The 23740-nt window shown below is 39.9% G+C and overlaps 1 long non-coding RNA gene across 1 annotated transcript in view; it reads right to left on the reverse strand.

Annotated features, from left to right (window-relative positions):
- Positions 1 to 18496: 18496 nt before the first annotated feature.
- The window catches only part of LOC107829419 (uncharacterized), a 51091-nt gene continuing 45847 nt past the window's right edge, over positions 18497 to 23740 (reverse strand). The window contains exon 8 of the long non-coding RNA XR_012694109.1: positions 18497 to 18743. This is a non-coding gene — a long non-coding RNA (uncharacterized LOC107829419). The remainder of the gene's footprint in view (positions 18744 to 23740) is intronic.

Consider the following 23740-nt stretch of genomic DNA (forward strand, 5'->3'; position numbering starts at 1 on the left):
GCTTCAATCTGATGTGATTTTGGTGTTTTGATATTGTTTTGAGCGTTCCGAAGGTTGGAACAAGTTTGAATGAGGTTATGGGATATTTTGGCATGTTTGGTTGAGGTCCCGAGAGCCTCGAGTGAGTTTCGAGTGGTTAAACGGATCAAATTGTATGTTAAAAAGTTACAAATTTTGGCTTCAGTTTTGTTGCAGGTTTTCCTTCTTCGCGATCGTGTGAGGAGTCTTGCGATCGTGTAGAGCTTGGGTAGGGGGCCCTCCAGGTTGTTCATCGTGTTCGCGTATCTGGATTCGCGATCGCATGAGTTGTGCAGGTGATGAATCGCGAACATGTGGGTTCATTCGCGATCGTGTAGGTGTAAAACCATGTGCATCGCGTTCGCGTGGGAGATGACGCATTTGCGTAGAGTGCAATTTTGGGCCAGTGGAGTTTGTGCTTCGCAATCGCGATGGATTTCCCGCGATCGCGATTAAGTAAATTTAATAGCTGGGCAGAATGTTTAAAAAGGCATTTTCGCGATTTTTGGCCTAAGTTCACCATTTTGTACTCGGTTCTGGAGATTCTTGAGAGAGATTGAAGAGGGAATCAAAAGGAATTTCTTGGAGGTAAGAATTATGGACTTAGTACTCGATCCTATTGTGATTTCTACCTAATTAAACATGAAATTTGGGGGATTTGAAGCCTAAAATTGGGGAGTTAGGGCTTGGAAACAAGAGACCTTAATCTAGGGATTTGAGGGGAAATTTGAGGTCGGATTTTGGTATTCTTGGTATGTATGAACTCGTGGGAGGATAAGGATTCCGTTGATGTAATTTGTATCTAATTTTGAGATATGGGACCGGGGGTCGGGTTGGACCAATTTCGGGATTTTCTGTATAATTTGATTATTTTCGCATGGGCTTCGTTCCCTTAGCATATTCTAATGTTATAATTCTGATTTTGGGTAGATTCGACGCGAGTTGAGGCCTAGGCGAGAGGTAAAGGTGTCGTGGAGTAGTATTTCATCCGGTTTGAGGTAAGTAACCATTGTAAATCTGGACCTGAGGGTATGAAACCCCAGTATTTCGTATTGTGTTGATAAATGAGGTGACACACATGCTAGGAAACGAGCGTGTGGGCGTGCACCGGTAGGGATTGTGACTTGGTCCGTCCCGTAGCGACTATTAAGCCGCGTATTTGATTTGAAATCTTATGATATTCTGTATTTTAGAGATTGATACTATATATTTTGGGTTGTATGCCATGTTTGGGGCCTTGTGCCGACCTGTTGAGAACCTTAGGGGCATTTTTACTATTTTCCTCACTCTATTTGTTTTGAAAGCATATCCTCATTCATGATTTACCTGTTTATTGTTTAAATCTGGTTTTATCACTCTACTTCTTAAAATGTGAAAACCGTTTGGGCTGAGTTTCCCTAATTTCCACTGTTATGCCCGAGTGGTTGTGAGGTTAATGACTGAGAGAGGTTGAGGACCTAATGGTGTATATATATATATATATATATATATATATATATATATATATATATATATATATATATATATATATGTATATATATATATATATATATATGCACACCGTAGCAATATTATATGTATATATTATGGATCAGGTTGCACGTCGCAGCGATACTTATATGGATCGTGCTGCACGCCGCAGCGGTACTTATATGGATCGGGTTGTACGCCACAACGATATATATATTGGATCGGGTTGCGCGCCGCAGTGATATGATGCTTGGGCTATAGGATCCCCTCCAGTGTCTGTACACTCCTAGTGAGCGTAGTCGACTATAAACTATGGATCGGACTGCACGCCACAACCGTTATTATGATTATTACTATTATGAGATATTATTGAGCCGGAGTGCTGAGTGTGAGTACTTTGTGACAAGAGCCGAGTCACGAATGACTGAGAGGCTTTCCTGAGAGACTATATTTATGAGTGATACCTTGCTCGAGGGGCCCCTTTATGACATTTTTGCTGATTTCACTCTTCTTTTATAATGAGCCTATGTTGAAAACTGCTAAGTAAATGATTTCAAAGTATTTCAATTGAAACTGAAGTTTTACAAAGTAACTAGCTATTAAACTGTAGAGTTTGACTTGATATTCTGTTGAATACCTTTACATATATGATTTTTAACTGCTCATCACTGCACTTAGACCTTATTTACTTTAGTTACTTACTGAGTTAGAGTACTCACGTTACTCCATGCACATTGTGTGCAGATCTAGGTGCCCAAGCAGAAGAGTAAGGGTCCCCAGCATTCTAAGAGCTTACCAGAGACTGCAAGGTAGCTGCACGGCATCCGCAGCCCTTCTTTCCTACTTCCTATCTTAGTTTTCTGCATTTTTAGACTTATTATGTATTAGTTAGTTAGATTGGGTTGTATTTAGAGGCTCTTGACTTGTGACACCGGATTGTTGGGCTGTGTTGGTATATTTTTGAACTATTTTTCGCACATTTCAGTGATTTATATATTTCTTATGAAAATTCAAGACTTAATCAGTTTTAGAAAATGGTTTTATAAAAAGAATTCTCTATGGTTACTTTTTTGGGTTGGCTTGCTTAGTATTATGATAGGCGCCATCATGCCCAGGGTATTTGGGGTCGTGACAAGTTGGTATCAGAGCCTAGGTTACATAGGTCTCGCGAGTCATGAGGCTGTTTGGTAGAGTTTCGCGTATCGGTACAGAGACGTTTGTATTTATCCTCAGGAGGTTGCAGAACCTTCAGGAAAACTTCTCATTCTTGAATTCCTGTCATGCGAATATATTGATTCTAGTACTAATCTTCTATTATTTTATTCTCTCATAGATGATGAGGACACGTGCTACCGGTCAGGATGGACGACCACCAGTACCACTAGTTGGGGCCACTAAGGCCGAGGACACAGTCGAGGCCGTGGTAGGGAAGGGGTGTAGCCCGCACATCAGCTAGGGCAGCACCTGCAAATCTACCAGCCACCACAATTCAGGATCAGGTCCCAGTTGTGGATGCTCCAGCAGCACCAGCTCAGGCACCGACTGTGCCTATTGTGATTCCAAGCCTTGAGGAGGCTCTAACTCAGATTCTATCAGTGTGCACTGGCTTGGCTTAGGCGGTCTCAGTTACTATGGTTGCAGCTACTTCTCAGGCTGGGGGAGGCACTCAGACTCCCGTTGCTCGCACACCTGAGCAGGTTGTGCAGGGACTTCAGACATTGGGGCCACCTCCAGCCCAGTCGGTTGCACTTACACAGGAGTATGTGGTACCAGTTATGCCTGACGACGAGCAACATCGATTGGAGAGATTTGGTAGACTTCAGCCTTCGACTTTCAGTGGTATTGCGGGTGAGGATGCCCAGGGTTTCTTGGACAAGTGTTAGAGGATCCTTCGTACAACGGGTATTCTAGAGACCAATGGTGTAGCATTTACTACTTTTCAGTTTTCTGGAGATGCCTTTACTTGGTGGGAGGCTTATGAGAGATGTAGGCCTGTTGGTGCAGCGCCCCTTACCTGGCAGCAGTTCTTCATTCTTTTTCTGGAGAAGTATGTGCCATAATCTCGTAGAGAGGAGCTGCACAGGCAGTTCGAGCAGTTGCGACAGGAATTTATGACTTTGACACAGTATGAGATGCGATTCTCTGAGCTAGCTCATCATGCGGTCTGATTGGTTCCCACAGATCGAAAGAGGATCAGGAGGTTCGTTGATGGCCTCACATATCAGCTTCATATTCTTATGACTAGGGAGAGGGTGTCAGGTGCTACTTTTGAGGAGGTTGTTGACATCGCCCGTGAGATTGAGTCAGTTCGTCACCAGGAACGAGAGGAGAGGGAGGCCAAGAGGCCTCGGGGGTCTAGTAGCTTTGGTAGTGCTCCTTCGAGGGGTCAGTTTCAGCACGGCAGATGCTGTCTATTCAGTCATGTTGAGTCAGCTTGCTCAGGTTATCGTGGGGCATCGTCGGGCCATGTGTCTCACAGTTCTCATCAAGGCCATTCATCACTCAGTGCTCTTCTAGCCTAGAGTTCGTCCTGTGCTCCATCAGTTCACGGATCTTTTATGCTAGGTGCATCTGCTAGTCATCCCGGTGCTATAGGTTCCCTTTAGTCCCCATCTCCAGCACCGGGGAGTTGTTATGAGTGTGGAGAGTTTGGGAATATGAGGAGGCAGTGTCCTCGTCTTCTTGAAGGTCCGTCTTAGTAGAGGGTTCAACCCTCGACTTCATCTCAATTTACTTCACCACCCGCTCAGGCAGCTAGGGGTGGTAGTCAGGCTCATTTCTATGCACTCCCAGCTAGAGCAGATGTTGTTGCTTCAGATGCTGTGATTACAAGTATTGTCTCAGTCTGCCATAGAGATGCCTCTATATTATTTGATCCTGGTTCGACTTTTCCATATGTATCATCATACTTTACCCATTATCTGGATACGTCCCGTGGGTCTCTTGTTTCATCTGTTCGTGTATCTACTCCGATGGATGATACTATAGTTGTGGACCATGTATACCGGTCGTGTGTGGTGACTATTGAGGGTCTGAAGACCCGAGTGGACCTATTGTTGCTCTGTATGGTAGACTTTGATGCGATATTGGGCATGGATTGGCTATTTCCGTGACGTGCTATATTGGACTGTCATGCTAAGACAGTGACATTGGCTATGTCGGGTGTGCCATGGATTGAGTGGCGAGGTTCGACTGATTTTGTCCCCAGTAGGGTGATTTCGTTCTTGAAGGCCTAGTGGATGGTTGGGAAGGGTTGTATTTCATACTTAGCCTTTGTGAAGGATGTCGGTGCAGAAACTCCTAGTATTGATTATGTTCCTGTTGTGAGGGATTTCCCCGATGTGTTTTCTACAGACCTGACGGGCATGCCACCAGACAGGGATATTAATTTTGGTATTGATATGGTGTCGGGCACTCAGCCCATTTCTATTCCACCGTATCGTATGGCACCAGTGTAGTTGAAGGAGTTGAAGGAGCGGCTTTAGGAACTCCTTGATAAGGGGTTTATTCGGCCTAGTGTGTCGCCTTGGAGTGCACCTATTCTATTTGTGAAGAAGAAGGATGGCACAATGAGGATGTGCATTGATTACAGGCAATTGAACAAAGTAACAATCAAGAACAAGTACCATTTGCCTCGTATTGATGATTTGTTCGACTAGCTTCAAGGAGCGAGAGTGTTCTCCAAGATTGATCTCCGTTCAGGTTATCAACAGTTGAAGACCAGGGACTCGGATATTCTTAAGACAGATCTTAGGACCCGAATGGTCATTATGAGTTTTTGGTAATGTTTTTTGGGCTAACCAATGCCCCAGCAGTATTCGTGCATTTGACGAACATCGTGTTTCTGCCTTATCTCGAATCATTTGTCATAGTTTTCATTGATGATATTCCGGTGTATTCGCATAGTCAGGAGAAGCACGCGATGCATTTGAGGGTTGTGTTGCAGAGATTGAGGGAGGAAAAGCTTTTTGCAAAGTTTTCCAAGTGTGAGTTTTGGCTCAATTCAGTGGCTGTTGGGGCACGTGGTGTCTAGTGAGGGTATTCAAGTTGATCCGACGAAGATAGAGGCGGTTCAGAGTTGGCCCAGATTGTCCTCAGCCATAGAGATTCGCAGCTTTCTTAGTTTGGCGGGTTATTACCGCCGTTTGTTCAGGGATTTTCATTTATCGCATCACCCTTCACCAAGTTGACTCAGAAGGGTGCTCCATTCAAGTGGGCGGATGAGTGTGAGGAGAGCTTTTAGAAGCTCAAGACTGCCTTGACCATAGCTCCAATGTTAGTTTTGCCATCAGCTTCAGGTTCATAAACTGTGTATTGTGATGTTTCGAGAGTTGGTATTGGGTGTGTGTTGATGTAGAAGGGTAGAGTTATTGCTTATGCTTCCCGTCAGTTAAAACCCCATGAGAAGAACTACCCTGTTCATGATTTGGAGTTGGCTGCCATTGTTCACGCGTTGAAAATTTGGAGGCATTATTTGTATGGTGTGTCTTGTGAGGTGTTTACTGATCATCGTAGCCTCCAGCACTTGTTCAAGCAGAAGGATCTCAATTTGAGGTAGCAGAGATGGTTGGAGCTGCTAAAGGACTATGATATCACTATCTTATACCATCCGGGGATGGCCAATGTGGTGGCCGATGCCTTGAGTAGGAAGGCAGTGAGTATGGGGAGTTTGGCATTTATTCCAGTTGGGGAGAGACCTCTTGTAGTTGATGTTCAGGCCTTGGCGAATCGGTTTGTGAGGTTGTATATTTCGGAGCCTAGTCGGGTATTAGCTTGTGTGATTTCTCGGTCTTCCTTATTTGATAGCATCAGAGAGAGCCAGTATGATGATCCATATTTTATTGTCCTAATGGACAAAGTTCAGCATGATGATTCCAGAGATGTGACTATTGATGATGATGGAGTATTGAGGATTCAGGGCCGGGTATGTGTTCCCACTGTGGATGGACTTCGGGAGTTGATTCTAGATGAGGCCCATAGCTCGCGATATTCCATTCATCCGAGTGCCGTGAAGATGTATCAGGATCTAAGACAGCATTATGGTGGAGGAGAATGAAGAAGTACATTGTAGGATTTGTACCTCGGTGTCTCAATTGTCAGCAGGTGAAATATAAGCATTAGAGACCGGGTGGCTTGCTTAAGCAGATGGACATTCCAGAGTGGAAGTGGGAGCGAATCACCATGGACTTTGTAGTTGGGCTCCCACGAACTAAGAAGTTTGATGCTATTTGGGTGATTGTGGATCGACTGACCAAGTCCGTGCACTTCATCCCAGTGTGTACTACCTATTCTTTGGAGCGATTGGCAGAGATATACATCCAGGAGAATGTTCGTTCGCATGGTGTCCCAGTTTTCATCATTTCAGATAGAGGTACTCAGTTTACTTCACAGTTTTGGAGGTCTGTGCAGCGTGAGTTGGGTACTCAAGTTGAGTTGAGCGCAGCTTTTCACCCTCAGACGGACGGCCAATCCGAGCGCACTATTCAAATATTGGAGGACAAGTTGCGCACCTGTGTCATTGATTTTGGAGGGTCATGGGATCAAGTTCTACCGCTCTCAGGGTTTGCTTATAACAACAACTATCAGTCGAGTATTCAGATGGCTCCATATGAGGTTTTGTATGGGAGACGGTGTATATCATTGGTCGGTTGGTTTGAGCCAGGTGAGGCTAGGACATTGGGTACAAACTTGGTGCAGGATACTTTAGAGAAGGTGAAGGTGATTCAGGAGAGGCTTTGTATAGAGCAGTCGAGACTAAAGAGTTATGTTGACAAGAAGGTTCGAATGTGTCCTACATGGTTGGTGAGAAGGTTCTATTGAAGGTTTCACCCATGAAGGGTGTTATGAGATTTGGGAAGAAGGGTAAATTGAGTCCTTGGTTCATTGGGCCTTTTGAGGTGCTTCGGCGGATTGGGGAGGTGGCTTATGAGCTTGCTTTGCCACCCAGCTTATCGAGTGTGCATCCGGTATTTCATGTTTCTATGCTCCGGAAGTATGTTGGCGATCCGTCTCATGTTTTGGATTTCAGCACGGTCCAGTTAGATGATGATTTGACTTATGATGTGGAGCCAATAGCTATTTTGGAGCGTCAGGTTCGAAAGTTGAGGTCAAAGGATATAGCTTCAGTGAAAGTGCAGTAGAAAGGTCGGCCCCTGGAGGAGGCTACCTGGGAGACCGAGTGGGAGATGAGGAATAGATATCCTCACCTATTTGAGGTTTCAGATATGTTTCTTGACTCGTTCGAGGATGAACGTCTGTTTAAGAGTGGGAGGATGTAACGACCCGGCCGGTCATTTCATGAGTTGCTGCTCCATTTTTCCTATTTCTGCTTCTTATTGCCTTGTTTAGTTGTATTATGTGTTATCAGATTGGTTGATTCGGGTTCAGAGAGGTTTTGGTAAGGTTTGAGACACTTAGTCTCTTTTGAGTAAGCTTAAGTAAGAAAAGTCAACTAGATGTTGACTTATGTGAAAAAGGGCTCGGATATAAATTCCGATGGTTCGGATAGTTTTGGGAGGTGATTTGGGACTTAGGAGCGTGATTGGAATGTGTTTTGGAGGTCCGAAGTAGATTTAGGCTTGAATTGGCGAAATTGGAATTTTGGAGTTTTCCGGTTGATAGGTGAGACTTTTGATATAGAAGTCGGAATGGAATTCTGGAAGTTGGAGTAGGTCTGTTGTGTCATTTGTGACATGTGTGTAAAATTTCAGGTCATTCGGACGAGGTTTGATAGACTTTTTGATCGAAAGCGGAATTTGGAAGTTTTCGGAATTCTTAGGCTTGAATCCGATGTGATTTTGGTGTTTTGATGTTGTTTTGAGCGTTCTGAAGGTTGAAACAAGTTTGAATGAGGTTATGGGATATGTTGGCATGTTTGGTTATGGTCCCGAGGGCCTCGGATGAGTTTCGAGTGGTTAAACGGATCAAATTTCATGTTAAAAAGCTGCAGATTTTGGCTTCAGTTCTGTTGCATGTTTTCCTTCTTCGTGATCGCGTGAGGAGGCTCATGATCACGTAGAGCTTGGGTAGGGGCACTCCAGGTTTTTCATCACGTTCGCGTATCTGGAGTCGCGATCGCGTGAGTTGTGAAAGTAATGAATCGGGAACGCGTGGGTTCATTCGCGATCGCGTAGGTGTAAAACCCTGTGCATTGCGTTCGCGTGGGAGATGACGCGTTTGAGTAGAGTGAAATTTTGGGCCAGCAGAGTTTGTACTTCGCGGTCGCGATTAAGTAAATTTAATAGCTGGGCAGAATGTTTAAAAAGGTCATTTTCGCGATTTTTGGCCTAAGTTCACCATTTTGACTCGGTTTTGGAGCTTCTTGAGAGAGATTGAAGAGGGAATCAAAGAGAACTTCTTGTAGGTAAGAATTATGGACTTAATACTCAACCTATTTTGATTTCTACCTAATTAAACATGAAATTTGGGGGATTTGAAGCTTAAAATTAGGGAGTTAGGGCTTGGAAACTTGAGACCTTAATCTAGGGATTTGAGGGGTCATTTGTGGTCGAATTTTGGTATTCTTGGTATGTATGAACTCGTGGGAGGATAAGGATTCCTTGGATGTTATTTGTATTGAATTTCGAGACGTGTGCCTGGGGGTCGGGTTGGACCAATTTCAGAATTTTTGGTATAATTTGATCATTTTCGCATGGGCTTCGTTCCCTTAGCATATTCTAATGTTATGATTCTGATTTTGGGTAGATTCGACGTGGGTTGAGGCCGAGGCAAGAGGAAAAGGCATCGCGGAGTAGTATTTCATCCGGTTTGAGGTAAGTAACTATTGTAAATTTGGACCTGAGAGTATGAAACCCCGATATTTTGTATTGTTTTGATAAATGAGGGATGCACATGCTAGGTGACGAGCGTGTGGGTGTGCACCGGTAGGGATTGTGACTTGGTCTGTCCCGTAGTGACTATTAAGCCGCATATTTGATTTGAAATCTTATGATATTCTGTATTTTAGAGATTGATACTATATTTTGGGTTGTATGCCATGTTTGGGGCCTTGTGCTGACCTGTTGAGACCCTTAGGGTCATTTTTACTATTTTCTTCACTCTATTTGTTTTGAAAGCATATCCTCAGTCATGTTTTACCTATTTATTATTTAAATCTGGTTTTATCACTCTACTTCTTAAAACTTAAAAACCGTTTGGGTTGAGTTTCCCTGATTTCCACTGTTATGCCCGAGTGGCTGTGAGGTTAATGACTGACTGAGAGAGGTTGAGAACCTAATAGTGAGGATATTATATGTATATATATTATGGATCGGGTTGCAAGCTGCAGCGATACTTATATGGATTGGGCTGCACGCCGCAGCGATATATATATTGGATCGAGTTGCACGCGCGCAACAATATATGTATTGGATTGGGCTGCACGCCGCAGCGATATGATGCTTGGGTTGTAGGAGCCCCTCCGGACTATGGACCGGGCTGCACGCTCGCAACGATTATTATGATTATTACTATTATGAGATATTATTGAGTCGGAGTGTTGAGTATGAGTACTTTGTGATGAGAGCTGAGTCACGCATGACTGAGAGGCTTGCCCGAGAGGCTATTATTTATGAGTGATACCTTGCCCGAAGTGCCCCTTTATGACATTTTTGCTGATTTCACTCTTCTTTTATAATGAGCCTCTGTTGAAAACTACTAAGTAAATGATTTCAAAGTATTTCAATTGAAACTGAAGTTTTACAAAGTAACTGGCTATTAAACTGTGGAGTTTGACTTGATATTCTGTTGAATACCTTTACATATATGATTTTTAACTGCTCGTCACTGCACTCAAACCTTATTTACTTTAGTTACGTACTGAGTTGGCGTACTCACGTTACTCTCTGCACCTTGTGTGCAAATCCAGGTACCCGAGTGGCAGAGTGAGGGTCCCCAACATTCTCAAAGCTTATCGGAGAATGCAAGGTAGCTGCACGGCGTCCGTAGCCCTACTTTCCTCCTTCCTATCTTAGTTTTCTGCATTTCTAGACTTATTAAGTATTAGTCAGTCAGATTGGGTTGTATTTAGAGGATCTTGACTTGTGATACCGGATTGTTGGGTTGTGTTGGTATATTTTTGTACTGTTTTTCGCACATTTCAGTGATTTATATATTTCTTATGAAAATTCGAGACTTAACCAATTTTAGAAAATGGTTTTATAAACAGAATTCACTGTGGTTACTTGTTTGGGTTGGCTTGCCTAGTATTGTGATAGGCGCTATCACGACCGGGGTATTTGGGGTCGTGACATACTTTTACCTTGGTAATAAAATTTTATAATTACCACAAAAAAACTAATAGGATTATAAGGTTAATATTTAGAATTCTGATTATGTCCTTTTATTATGAGTTATTATGCTTAATATTATAAGGTTATTTTTGTAAACCGACATTGTATTCATGTTTTTATAATAATATCGATAGATATAAATTACCAAAAAATAATAGTTAATAATGTGAATATACTTGTTACCAAAAAAGTGTTAATATGAAACTCATGATATTAAAGACTAACTTTTAGCTAATTCATTTTGTTAATCACTATTAGTCTTTTTAGTTACTTTTTTTTTTTTTTTGTCTTTTTAGTTACTTATACGAAAAAATGGGTAAGAAAGACTTTCGTGCATATTAGAAGACTTGAGAGATTGAACCATAAGAACTTACTTCGTGTCGTATCTTTTACAATATAAAGAAGAAAAAACGTTTGGTCTTTAAATATGTCAACATGACCTTGCAATTTATTTAGAATTGTTATCATTCATACTCTCATATAATTAATTAACCATTATTATTTTTGCTCTTTCTCCTTTATGTATGCAAGACGATTCGAACATCACGGTCATCAAGACAATCTAGGAGGTTCGAAGTGATTTTAAGCATCCAAAATGTATCCCTTTTTGTTGTCAATTTTTCCAATAGTACAAACATGAGTTATGATGTAGACATTACTAAGATCAGTCATATAACGTTTAATGTTTGTTTGCATGACTTATTTATCCATAAAAATATATAGTACACGAGTAAATAATGTTTCCTTTGGATTAAAAAAATTAATATTTAAATTTTAATGGGTTTTTAAACCTTTTTCCTGGGGATTAATATTCTCCCAAAGAACCACTTTGCTAATGGAACTTTTATGAAATAAAAAAATTTAGTCGAAATAGCAATAACCAAATAAATAAATACACACAATAGAGCTTAAAGGAGTACTCCTACACTTCAACACATCCATAGAAAAAAAAAAAAAAACTAATTGGTTGTTACAAAATTCAGTGTAGCAATTGAAAACACCAAGTGTCTTGGAATTCCGACTAAGTTTGATAAGATGAATGCAGGGAGGTCTGATTATACCAAGCCACAAGTTATACAAATTAGTTGACACAAGTCATTCCTTCTCAAATTGGGACTCCTTTACCGAACAGTTTTCTTATCATTTAATCGATTTCTTTTCGACTTCAAATCCTAGATATTAGAGTATTACATATTATGTAAAGTTTTGGGTGTTACAATTTTATCCATCATGGAGTTATTTATTTAAATAAATACATCAATTTCATAAGGGTAAAAAAGTCTGTTAATATTTTAATGATATTTTGTCGTTCAATATTTAGCGTTTTAATATTCGTGCTTTTTTAATAACTAGTCTCTATGTTCATGCGTTGCACGAAATATTTTATGTCAAATATTACAAAACACGTAGTAAAATTAAAAACTTTCACTTACCTAAAAATTCTAATTAACCTAGCTACTTATTAGTGAATATGTATAAAAGTTCAATACTCATTTTCTTAAAACCAAACATATATATTATATAATTCTGACAACTCATTAATAAAAGTTTTACAACAATGTAAGGACAAAATGGAATTAAACATTATGAATGTTATGTTAAAAGTAGTAAAATCATTTTAAAATCCAACTTATAGGGATATTATTTTGCTTCAATTTTGTAATACTCCTAATAAATTTAATTTCAGTATTTTAAAAATATCTGACTATATACAATTGATCTAACTTCACCTGAATTGGAACGTATGTACTCTACGTTTACCTAGAGGAAAGTTTTGTATGTTTAATCTTAGGTTTCGAAATTCACATAAGTTATTAAAGAATAACTTTTAGTTGAATTTAATGTCGTAAATATTAGATAATCTTTTCATAAGACAATCTTATCCAACATGAAATTGTCTTTAGAGGGAACTTAACGTTGAAAAGACATAAAAATCGATGAAGTGATATATATATTTTTAGGAAAAAAATTGATTTAATATATATTACTATAGTTTAAATATTAAATAAATATTTGTTGAACGTAAAAGCATATCATACGAGTAAGTACAAGCTCTTTGATCATTCAATATTATAGCTTGTTTGGTCAAGTTTTTGGGAAGCCAATTTCCTTAAAAAGTACTTATTTTGGAGAATTGAGGTATTTGACTAAGCTTTTAGGGGGAAAAATTACCTTTGAGTAGCAGCATAAGCTGTTTTCAAAAGATTTAAAAAAAAAGTAGTTTTTCCTTGGAAACATATTTTAAACTTAGCCAAACACAATTTGATGCTCTAATATTAGAAAATGTACTCTTCAAATTACCTAGCCAAATTATAATTTTTTTTTAAAAGTACTCTATCGAAAAACACTTCAAATAAAAAAAATACATTTCAAAAAAAGTAAATTTTAAAAGCTTGATTTAACAAACTATTAATTTCTAATTTGTTTCCTAACCAGATAGGCTAGAAAGCAGACCGAACACAATAACTAAGAAACATTCAAAATTATTCATTGACCCAAATCCAAATATATGCACAATTTCCAAAAAGGAAAACATAAAGCAAAAGAGAGCTAAGAATAACTTCAAGAACTTTATCGTGTTTTGTGAAACTCCCTAAAAAGATTGGTGATGAATAATGCGGAGTAATAATATTTTTTAAATAAAGTATTTGGCTTATCCTTTTTGTACATGAATTGATGTAATATATTTAATTTTCATACAAATTGGAGAACCAAAAATCAAGCGTACAACATGCATATTGCTATCCATAAAGTATAATGATACTATCCTTTAAGCCATATGCATATTGGCGGTGAGTACGATAGTAGTCCAAAACGAATTAGAATTTTACATCCATGTGTAGTTAAAATCGAATAAGAAGTTTATCCGCGGATAATGTTTTGAAAATTACAATTACATCCATTTTTAACTTGATTCATTAACAAATATTTTAATTTTTTAAGGGTATAAAAGTCTATCAATATTATAGGGATAATTTTGTCATTCAACATTTAGCGTAAATTATTTGAGCTTTTATAATAATATAGATATAGATAGATATAGATTATCTTTATTTTATACAATTCTTTTTTACAAAATTTAAACATTTTCTTTGATATAGTCTCTCACAACGTTACAAAAAATAAAACATATTAATACTTCAGCTTTTAGTTCAATCGAACGCTGTTTTATAAAATGAATGGAGAGTAGTCTACTTTTCTTTCTTACATCTACCTACAGAATCTATGACGAGATCATATACTACTGCCACTAACTAGAATATTAAGATAGTGGGTTACATCAAAGAACTCCCAGTGAGTTTCGGTTATACTTAGGTTGTCACTTGTCAGCACTATAATATAATTAATGTGATTTGGATCTCTTTCCAGTTGATTTTCTCAGATTATTTGCGCAACTGATCAAGAATGACAGTATTATAGTATTATCTTTTCGGGAAACCAAATATATCGAATATATGTTTTCATTAACTTTTCAATTTAATAAAACTTCATGTGCTTCCTTTCTATGCAGTTTTTAAAGGCGTTAAGGGTATTCCTTATTTAAAGGCGTTAAGGGTTTTGCAAAAATTCATTCAGAAATACTCCAACTTCGTGATAAATTTTTCTTATTGCTAAATTTTCAACCTTTTTTTCATAATGTCTGAAGAGCGAAAAGTAAGGTTTCATTATAGTGGGGTGGGGATGGGGGTTGAGGTAGTGGTGGCGAATAACTTAGTGAGCTATAGTTTATTTCCACAGAGTCATGTTAAGTTGCCACTTATAATGGAGCACGATAGACTGGTATCGTTGTTATACAATAAAATGAGGTTGAGCAAACGTTCGGCGAATCTTAAAATAACCAAAAGATATCCGTATTATGTAACTCCGCAAGGGGTTACTTGTTACGCTGAGTTTAACATCGAAGATGATAAAACTTTGAGAGATTTTTTGGGGACTCCGGATGTGCGATGACCCAAAAGGTCACCTCGATTTGTGTACGCAGTCCGGGCGCGTAGTCGGAAAGCTTAAATATGAAATTTTGTGAAAAATGATAATTTTTGACTGTAAAATGAATAAATTTGACTCCGGTCAACATTTTGGGTAAACAGACCCGAAAATATGGGACTTGGGCGTATGCCCGAAATCAAATTCCGAGGTCTCGAACCCGAGAAATGAATTTTAAAGGAAATTGTTTTCTGAAATTTTTTAAGGAAATTTTAAATGAAGTTTGATTAGAAAGAGATGATATCGGGCCCGTATTTTAGTTCTGGCGCACGGTACAGGTCTTATATATGGTTTAAGTCATTTCTGTAAAGTTTGGTCGAAAACAGATGTCGTTTGACGTGATTCGGACCTAAATTGCTAAATTTGATACTTGATGAAGTTTGAGAAAAAGTTCTTGATTTTGAGGTTTGATTCATTGTTATTGAGGTTATTTTGGCGATTTGATCGCACAGATAAGTTCATATGATGTTTTTGAGTTAGTATGACATTTGGTTTGGAGACCCGAGGGCTCGGGTGAGTTTTGGCATATTTTTACACTTAGGAAAAAGTTGCAGATTCAGAGAAGTTGAAGGTCTCTGAAGCCAGGTCTCGGGGTCCGCGGTGGAAGCTTCGCGGCCGCGGTGAGGACTTCGCGACCACGGTGGGATATGTTCGGTCCGCGGTGAGCAAGGCCAAGCCTTCGCAGCCACGCTCGATTTCTTGCGGTCCGCAATGGAGCTCCGCGGCCACAGTCCTTTTTATGCGGTCCGCGGAGAGGGTCTGAGTGGAGTATATTTAAACGGACTTTTCAGTTATTTTTCACTTTTCAAAACCCCAAAAACATAAGAGGCGATTTTTCAAATAACCTTTCTTCTCCAAATCAATTTTAAGTCATTTCTAACTAGTTTTCTTTAATCATTAACATCTTTTAACATGATTTCAACTTCAAATCAATTATTTTCATGGGGGAAATTGGGTGTTTTGGGTAGAACCTAGGTTTTTCAAAAAAAAAAATGGGGATTTGGACCTCGATTTGAGGTCCGATTTCAAAACAAATTACATATTTGAGCTCGTGAGGGAATTGGTAATCGGGTTTAGGTCCGAATTTCGGGTTTGGACCAAGCGGCCCGGGGTCGATTTTTGACTTTTTGGGGAAATCTTTATAAAACCTATTTTCATGCATTAGAATTGATTCATTTAGCATTTATTGATATCGTTAAGCAAATTGTGGCTAAATATAATCGAGTTGGTGATGGAAACAAGAGGTAAAGCGGTAGTTGAGGCTTGAATTGTGTTCGTTGCATCGAGGTAAGTGTTTGGTCTAACCTTAGCTTGAGGGATTAGGAGTTGTGTCATGTTTGCTATTTGCTTCTTGTCGAGTACGACGTACAGGCAAGGTGACGTGTATCTATACGTTGGTGTCAAGCATGATCGTGTGTCTTATATTGTGGTTTTCATGATTTCATTGTATTATCCATGCCTTGATGAAGATTCCTAATTGTTGTATAAAGCTTGTGGAAAGAATTGTGACCTATGAACATTGAGGAGCGTTGGCTCAAATTGTATAGTAAAATTGTGAAAGTACAAGTGACAATTGATCTTCTAGAGCATTGGCTCGAGTTGTGAAATGAGTTGTGAAAGAATAAGTGATAATCGAACCTCTAGAGCATTGACTCGAGTTGTGAAGTGAATTATGAAGTAAAATTGAGAAAAAGTTATTAAATTGTTCCCTTGCCAGGATACTGTTGCTTTGTTAATTATCTCCCTTGCCGGGATGTTGAGATTATTGATGTTGTTCTCTTACCGGGATTTAATTGTTTAATTGTGTTCCCTTGCCGGTATTTCTATTATTATTTTGTTTATTCCCTTGCCATTTTGTTTGTGATTGTTATTTGGGTGAGGAAGAGTGTTAAAGCACGAAGGGTGATACTGTACATTGTTTGTTATTGTGAAGAAAGAGTGTAAAGCACGAAGGGTGATGCCGTGCATTGTTTGTTATTGTGAGGAAAGAGTATAAAGCACGAAGGGTGATGCCGTGCCGCACAACGTACCATTCCGTGCCGATTCTATTGATTATATGGTGAGGAAAGAGAGTAAAAGCACGAAGGGTGATGCCATGCACATTTTGATTATATGATTATTTTGGTGAGAACGAGAGTAAAAGTACGAAGGGTGATGCCGTGCAAATTGTTGATTTCTGCTTCCTTGTTGATATTCTAGTTATGTTCTTTCATTCCTTACTTGATGCCTTTCTATTCGGAACTATTATCTCCCCCACAGCATGTTTCCCTCTCCCACATTGACTGGTTATTTTTTGTATTTCTTTTTCGTGTATATATATATATATATATATATATATATATATATATATATATATATATATATATATATATATATATATGAACTGCACAGGTTTATTTGGTAGTCTGGTCCTAGCCTCGTCACTACTTCGCCAAGGTTAGGCTAGACACTTACCAGCACATGGGGTCGGTTCTGCTGATGCTACACTCCACACTATGTGCAGATCCCAGAGCAGCTCTTAGACCGTAGTTTGGAGGCTACCTTCAGTCCACGCGGAGACCCAAGGTAGACCTGCAGGCGTCCGCAGGCCCTGGCGTCTCCCTCTATCTCTATTTCCTGTTTCATTTCCTTTTGTTCAGAAACAATGTATTGTATTTCTTCAGACCTTGTATATAGTAACTCTTAGACAGTCTGTGACACCAGGTTTTGGGGTATTTGAGGTTTTAAAAGTTGTAATAGATGTAGCCTTAAGATATATAATTGTTGACTTCCGCTTATTTATTTAAAATTTCGCTTTTATCATATTATCGACTTGTGTTTGTTAAAAGGAAGAAAAAAAATGAAAGTGTAGCAATTAGTTAAGGATTGGCTTGCCTAGCTCCCATTAGTATGCACCATCACGACTCCCGATGGTGGGAAATCCGGGTCGTGACAGGATGAATACCGGAAACTTATTTTGATAAAAATGTTGGAAATATACGTGAAGGTTGAAGACATTCACAATAATAAGGTTGCGTAAAGTAGGGATAGCCCTCAATCGTCGGGTGGTTATTCTGGAGCAGTTTTAGCCGAACAGGTTCCAGCTGAAAGAGTTTAGCCGGATCTAAACTTATTTCCACAGGCGAACGATTAATGAGGAAATAATTTTTCTCCTACTTTACATAATCCACAAGACGACTAGTAAACTTCAATTTTCCTTTGTGTTACGATGTTTATTTTTGTTGTATTGAATTTGTATTATCCCTCATATATTCCACAGGGGGTACCGTCTAGATATGAATTTTACAAGTTATGAACCCACGTCCAGTTGGAAAATGCGTAGTTTTGGTGTGTTAGATCACGGTGGTTCATCCGGGAGTCATAACCAACAGGATAATATCCATCATAGAATGTCAACACATTACAACTTGCAAGTCAAGTGATATAGCTATATTTAAAGTATTTATCAATTTGAGTAGCTTATTATTTTGTTATTTGTGCAGTGAAAAATGAGCAACTTGATGATCATATCCTCACTCAGTTGCCCATAGATGATGTATTTACTCGGGATTTGGCAGATGTGCAGAGTCATGAAAATAATAGTGATTATGACAACAATGCTGTCATGACCCTAAATCCAGACTCAGTCGTGATGGAGCCTCTCGTGAAGACAAGGCCAACCGACACACTCCCAATTCAATTTAAGAAATTAAAATAATACAAATTAAGTCTTTAACATAATAATAATCCCAAAATAAGGTAAAACAGTACAATTGCGGAATAGACATAGCCCGACATCGGGGTGTCACCAGTCATGAGCATCTACTAACCGATTTAAAAACAGGAAGGGTCTACATAGTCTATTACAGAACTAAAACAAGAGAAAATAAGATAGAGGAAGAAGCACTGGGTTGCGAACGCCAAGCAACTACCTAGTGAATCTCCGAATCTACCTGAGCTGGAAGAATCAACATTCGCTAGCGGGACCTGAAGCGCCTAAATCTGCACACAGGGTGCAGGGAATAAAGTGAGTACTCCAACTCGGTGAGTAATAGTAATAAATGAAGGCTAAGCGATAAGAAATCACGTAAGAGCACATCAACATGCTATAAAGAAACAGTATAAAACCGGTAAAAAATAATGAAATAGTGAAAACATATAAAGACACCTTAGTTCAGAAGAAGCTTCTTTAAAACACATTTTTAACAATTAAACAATTAAATGAAAAGCAGCTAGAACAGATAAACACATAAAATCCGCCCATCGGGCACAATGTTAACAAAATCCACCCCTCGGGCAATATCATGGAACAACACCAGCCCCTCGGGCTATATCTCATATCACAATAGGTACCCGCGCTCACTGGGGGTGTACAGACTCCAGGAGGGGCCCCTTATGGCCCAAGCGCAATATCAAGCCATCTCGTGGCATAATCAATAGGCTCCCGGCCTCATCTCAAGCCACCTCGTGGCGTACAACTCAGGCCCTCGACCTCATAATCATAAATCAATGTATCCTCACAACACAGGCCCTCGGCCTTACTTAGTCAGAATCTCATAAGCCACTCGGACAACAGTAAAACATGATGCTCATCCTAAATTATCATTTAATGTATTAAAATAGAGTAAACATGGTTGAGTTATGAAAACAGTAGAATATAGCATGACTGATTACAAGTATAAAGTCAAAACAATGAGAAAATATTAGTAAAGATCCCCTAAGAGTCCAAATAGTTGGCACGAGGCCCAAATATGCCATTCCGCCCAAAACATGATGATAGCAAACAGTTTTCCAACAAATACGCAATAAAACAGTCATTCGGGACGGACTAAGTCACAAACCCCAACGGTGCATGACCTCACGCTCGTCATCTAGTATGTGCGTCCCCTCAATATAGCACAACGATCTGTAATCTGGGGTTTCATACCCTCAGGACAACATTTACAATCATTACTCACCTCGATTCGGTCCAAACTCTAGCCCGCGATGCCTTTGCCCTCTCAAATCGACCTTTGGATGCTCTAAATCTAACCAAAATCAGTACATAACCATTAAAATATGCTAAGGGAACAAAGCCCACTCGAAAATATCCAATCTACATCAAAAATCCCGAAATTGCTCAAACCCGGCCCCCGGGCCCACGTCTCGGAACCCGATAAAAATCACATCAATAGAATCCTCATCCTCTCACGAGTTTACCCATATCAATATCATCAAAATCCGACCTCAATTGCACACTCAAATCCCCAAAAGTATTTTCAAACTTTTCTTCCATTTTCCCCCAATTTCCACTCTAATTTCTCAAATTAAATGATGAAATTCAAGACTAAATCATGGAATTAAACCAAATATGAGTGAAGAATACTTACCCCAATTGCTCCACTGAAAATCCTATCAAATTTCACCTTCTCCCGAGATCTCCAATGGCTTTTATGATATTGGACTTAAACCCTCGATTTTTAAATATAAACTATCTGCCCAGATTTTTCTTCATCGCGAACGTGACATCTCCCTCGCGTTCGCGAAGCACACAGCTTCACTGACCGGAATTCCTTCTACGTGAACGCGAGAACCCACTCGCGAACGCGATGCACAGCTGACTCAACTCTTCGTGAACGCGACCTCTACTACGCGAACGCGTAGAACAATCGCCTTGGGGACCCAGCTATTCCTCTTCCTCTATGCAAACCCGACATAAGCCTCACGAACGCGGTGGCCATTGACCTCACCCCTTCGCGATCGCGGAACCATCTTCGCGAACGCGAAGGCCAACTCCACAGCCTCACACCCTAACCCTTCACGAATGCGGGACATGCATTGCGAACGCGAAGGCCAAAAACGTGCAACACCAACAACAGTAATTCTGCAATTTCCACCAACATGAAACGATCCGTTTAACCATCCGAAACTCACCCGAGGCCCTCGGGACCTCAACCAAACATGACAACATATACCATAACCTCATTCAAACTTATTCCAACCTTCAGAACGCTCAAATAACATTAAAACACCAAAATCATATCGGATTCAAGCCTAAGAATTCCAAGAACTTCCAAATTTCGCTTTCTATCAAAAAGTCTACCAAACCTCGTCCGAATGACATGAAATTTTGCACACACATCACAAATGACACAACGGACCTACTCCAATTTTCGGAATTCCATTCCGACCCCTATATCAAAATCTCACCTATCAACCGGAAACGCCAAAATCTCAATTTTGCCAATTCAAGCCAAAACCTTCCGCGGACCGCCAAAACACATTCCGACCATGCTCCTAAGTCTCAAATTACCTAACAGAGCTAACCAAATCATAAAAATTCCAATCCGAGGTCATCTACTAACAAGTCAAATCTTGCTCAAACCTTTTAAATTTTAAACATCAAACTGAGAACTGTTTCTTCCAAATTCATTCTAATTACCCTGAAAACCAAAACCAACGATTTACATAAGTCATAATACATCACACAGGGCTAGTCATGCCCGAGAACTGGCGAGCAAAGTGCAAAAGCTCAAAACGACCGGTCGGGTCGTTACATCCTCCCCCACTTAAACATACGTTCGTCCTCGAACGTGCCCAGAGTTGCTCTAAAAGCCAACCAATCGCTGAATAACCTTACCATGCACATACCTGGGGGTGATCCCACATCACCCTATCTCATATAGGTCTGATAACATAATGTAACTGAAATTTCACAATCCAACCTAGCTCATAAACCTTTGAACCATATTTCCACTTCTGAAATCATCCACAAGATCAAAATCTCACATCTCTACTTTGAATAATCCCGAACAAGCTGTAATAACTAATACCCGCAACCTCAGGTGCAATTACATGATATACCACATAACTCAAACACTTGTAATGATAACTTCTAATCACAACAGTTGCACACAACAACCGAATACCGATAGTAAACCTCTTATCAACTAAAGTCTCATTCCAACACTTTCATATATTGTCAATGATAAATTAAACACGTAGAAAGTCAATAATCATTCCTCAGATCAACCATTCATGAAGCCCTTCCTCTTTTGACAAGGACTCTAGTTAATTTCTGAGCCGAACATTGATATTATCCTTCCAACATACAAAAACTGAATCCGTTTGTATTCATTTTAGATCCCGACAATCTCATCTAATCCAACACAACTACTCTGGTGACACGACACATCAATACAATCTAAAGCCACAACTCGTGAAACCCGCGCATCAATAAGCAATAATCCGAACGTACTCAAATCATAAAAAATGACTCAAAGGAGAGATATGTACCGCAAGCTCACCAGTACCACCACACACAATGTTGAGAACCCATCACACCTCGTAGAAACAAAGCACACGAATATAACCGGAAGGGTCATACCTCCACATAACTTCGCTACAATGCACGACCCTATCCAAACACTAGTCCACATGAAACACCTCAAGTCACTATGCTCAAAATCGACAACCACGTGCAACTTGATGTCTAGAACCAAAGTAAATCATCATACCCACGGTGAAGCAATGACATAATGCCACACAAACTCGAAAGGACACAGCCGATACACCATCCACCGAGTAATACCTAATACTCTTCCCCCTCAAACTCCATTGAGAGACCCTAATAAAACCGCACCACATGTGCCTATAACCAACAAGTTCCAATGCCTCGCAACACGTAAAGGTAACTTATAGATCTCTCCAGGTCACTAATAAGCTCAACAATAATCGAATCAACACATCCCTCAATAATACAACTCGGAGTCAACCAAGCCGACTCAAGTTGGAACTCACATCCACATTGTCCTGCCAATGAACCCCTTATTAAGGAATCCCTGAAGTTGTTCCTTCAATTCTTTTAACTTCGCCGGTGCCATACGATGCGGTGCCCGACACCAAATCAATACCAAAATCAACAACCCTGTCCGGTGACATTCCCGACAGCAGGATACATATCCGGAAAACCCCTCATCACCGGAACTGAATCTATGGTAGGAGTCTGTACACTGATATCCATCACGAAGGCCAAATAGGAAAGACAACCCTTCCCAGCCATCCGCTGGGTCTTCAAAAATGAAACCACCCTACTGAGAACATAATCCGTCGAACTTCGCCACTCAATCCGTAGCATCCCCGGTGTTGCCAACGCCACTACCTTAGCACAACAGTCCAAAATAACACGACATAGAGACAACCAGTCTATACCCAATATCACCTCCAAAACCTAACATACCAAGCAACAAACATCCACTCGGGTCTCCAAACCTCCCATAGTTAACACACAAGACCGATATATGCGGTCCACAACCATGAACTAACCTGTCTATGAGAACTCCTAGTCTCCAACTCCATATAGCACATGAATCACCATATCCGATCCCAACTCCGCTGTTCGAATATACAACACACCTATAATACCCAATCATCCCACGAGAGGTACTACTATAATTCTTCTGTGCCACCAAGCAAACTCAAATATCAGCAGTCGATCCATCAAGAGAGTGCCGCAATACTAATGATGTATCCTCAACTCAAACACATCGCCCTTTCTAAAATGTATACCCTCCTCAAGCCACACCAATCCGTGATATCATTTATCTAGTCAACTGAAACTGCCCATGCAGTCTAAGAATTTGCGACCTTCCTTTCAAATCTTAACCGTGACCTTACACATGCAAATCTCAATACTACACAACATATCACACATACCATATCATCCTAGGATACACATGAGAACTTTATACCCCTTGCAGGCTACAAGTAGCTACGTACTCAACTAGCTAAGGACTTTTCATTGATCCCATCTAGAAGAAAATCACTACACATCCCATGCTCTTCACACTCGTAGAAAATACGCATCTCTAATTGTGGTAGAGACCATCAAGAACTCTCCGAATTCCATTTAAACAAAACTAAACCGTCAGGACTGAATCCTTCTAACTCAACCAAGCTACGCAGGCTACTAAAACCCAAGAGCATTGTCATGAAACACTTGTGTAAACTCACTACCTCAT

This window comes from Nicotiana tabacum, chromosome 8 (assembly GCF_000715075.1).
Source record: "Nicotiana tabacum cultivar K326 chromosome 8, ASM71507v2, whole genome shotgun sequence".
NCBI classification, from domain to species: domain Eukaryota; kingdom Viridiplantae; phylum Streptophyta; class Magnoliopsida; order Solanales; family Solanaceae; genus Nicotiana; species Nicotiana tabacum.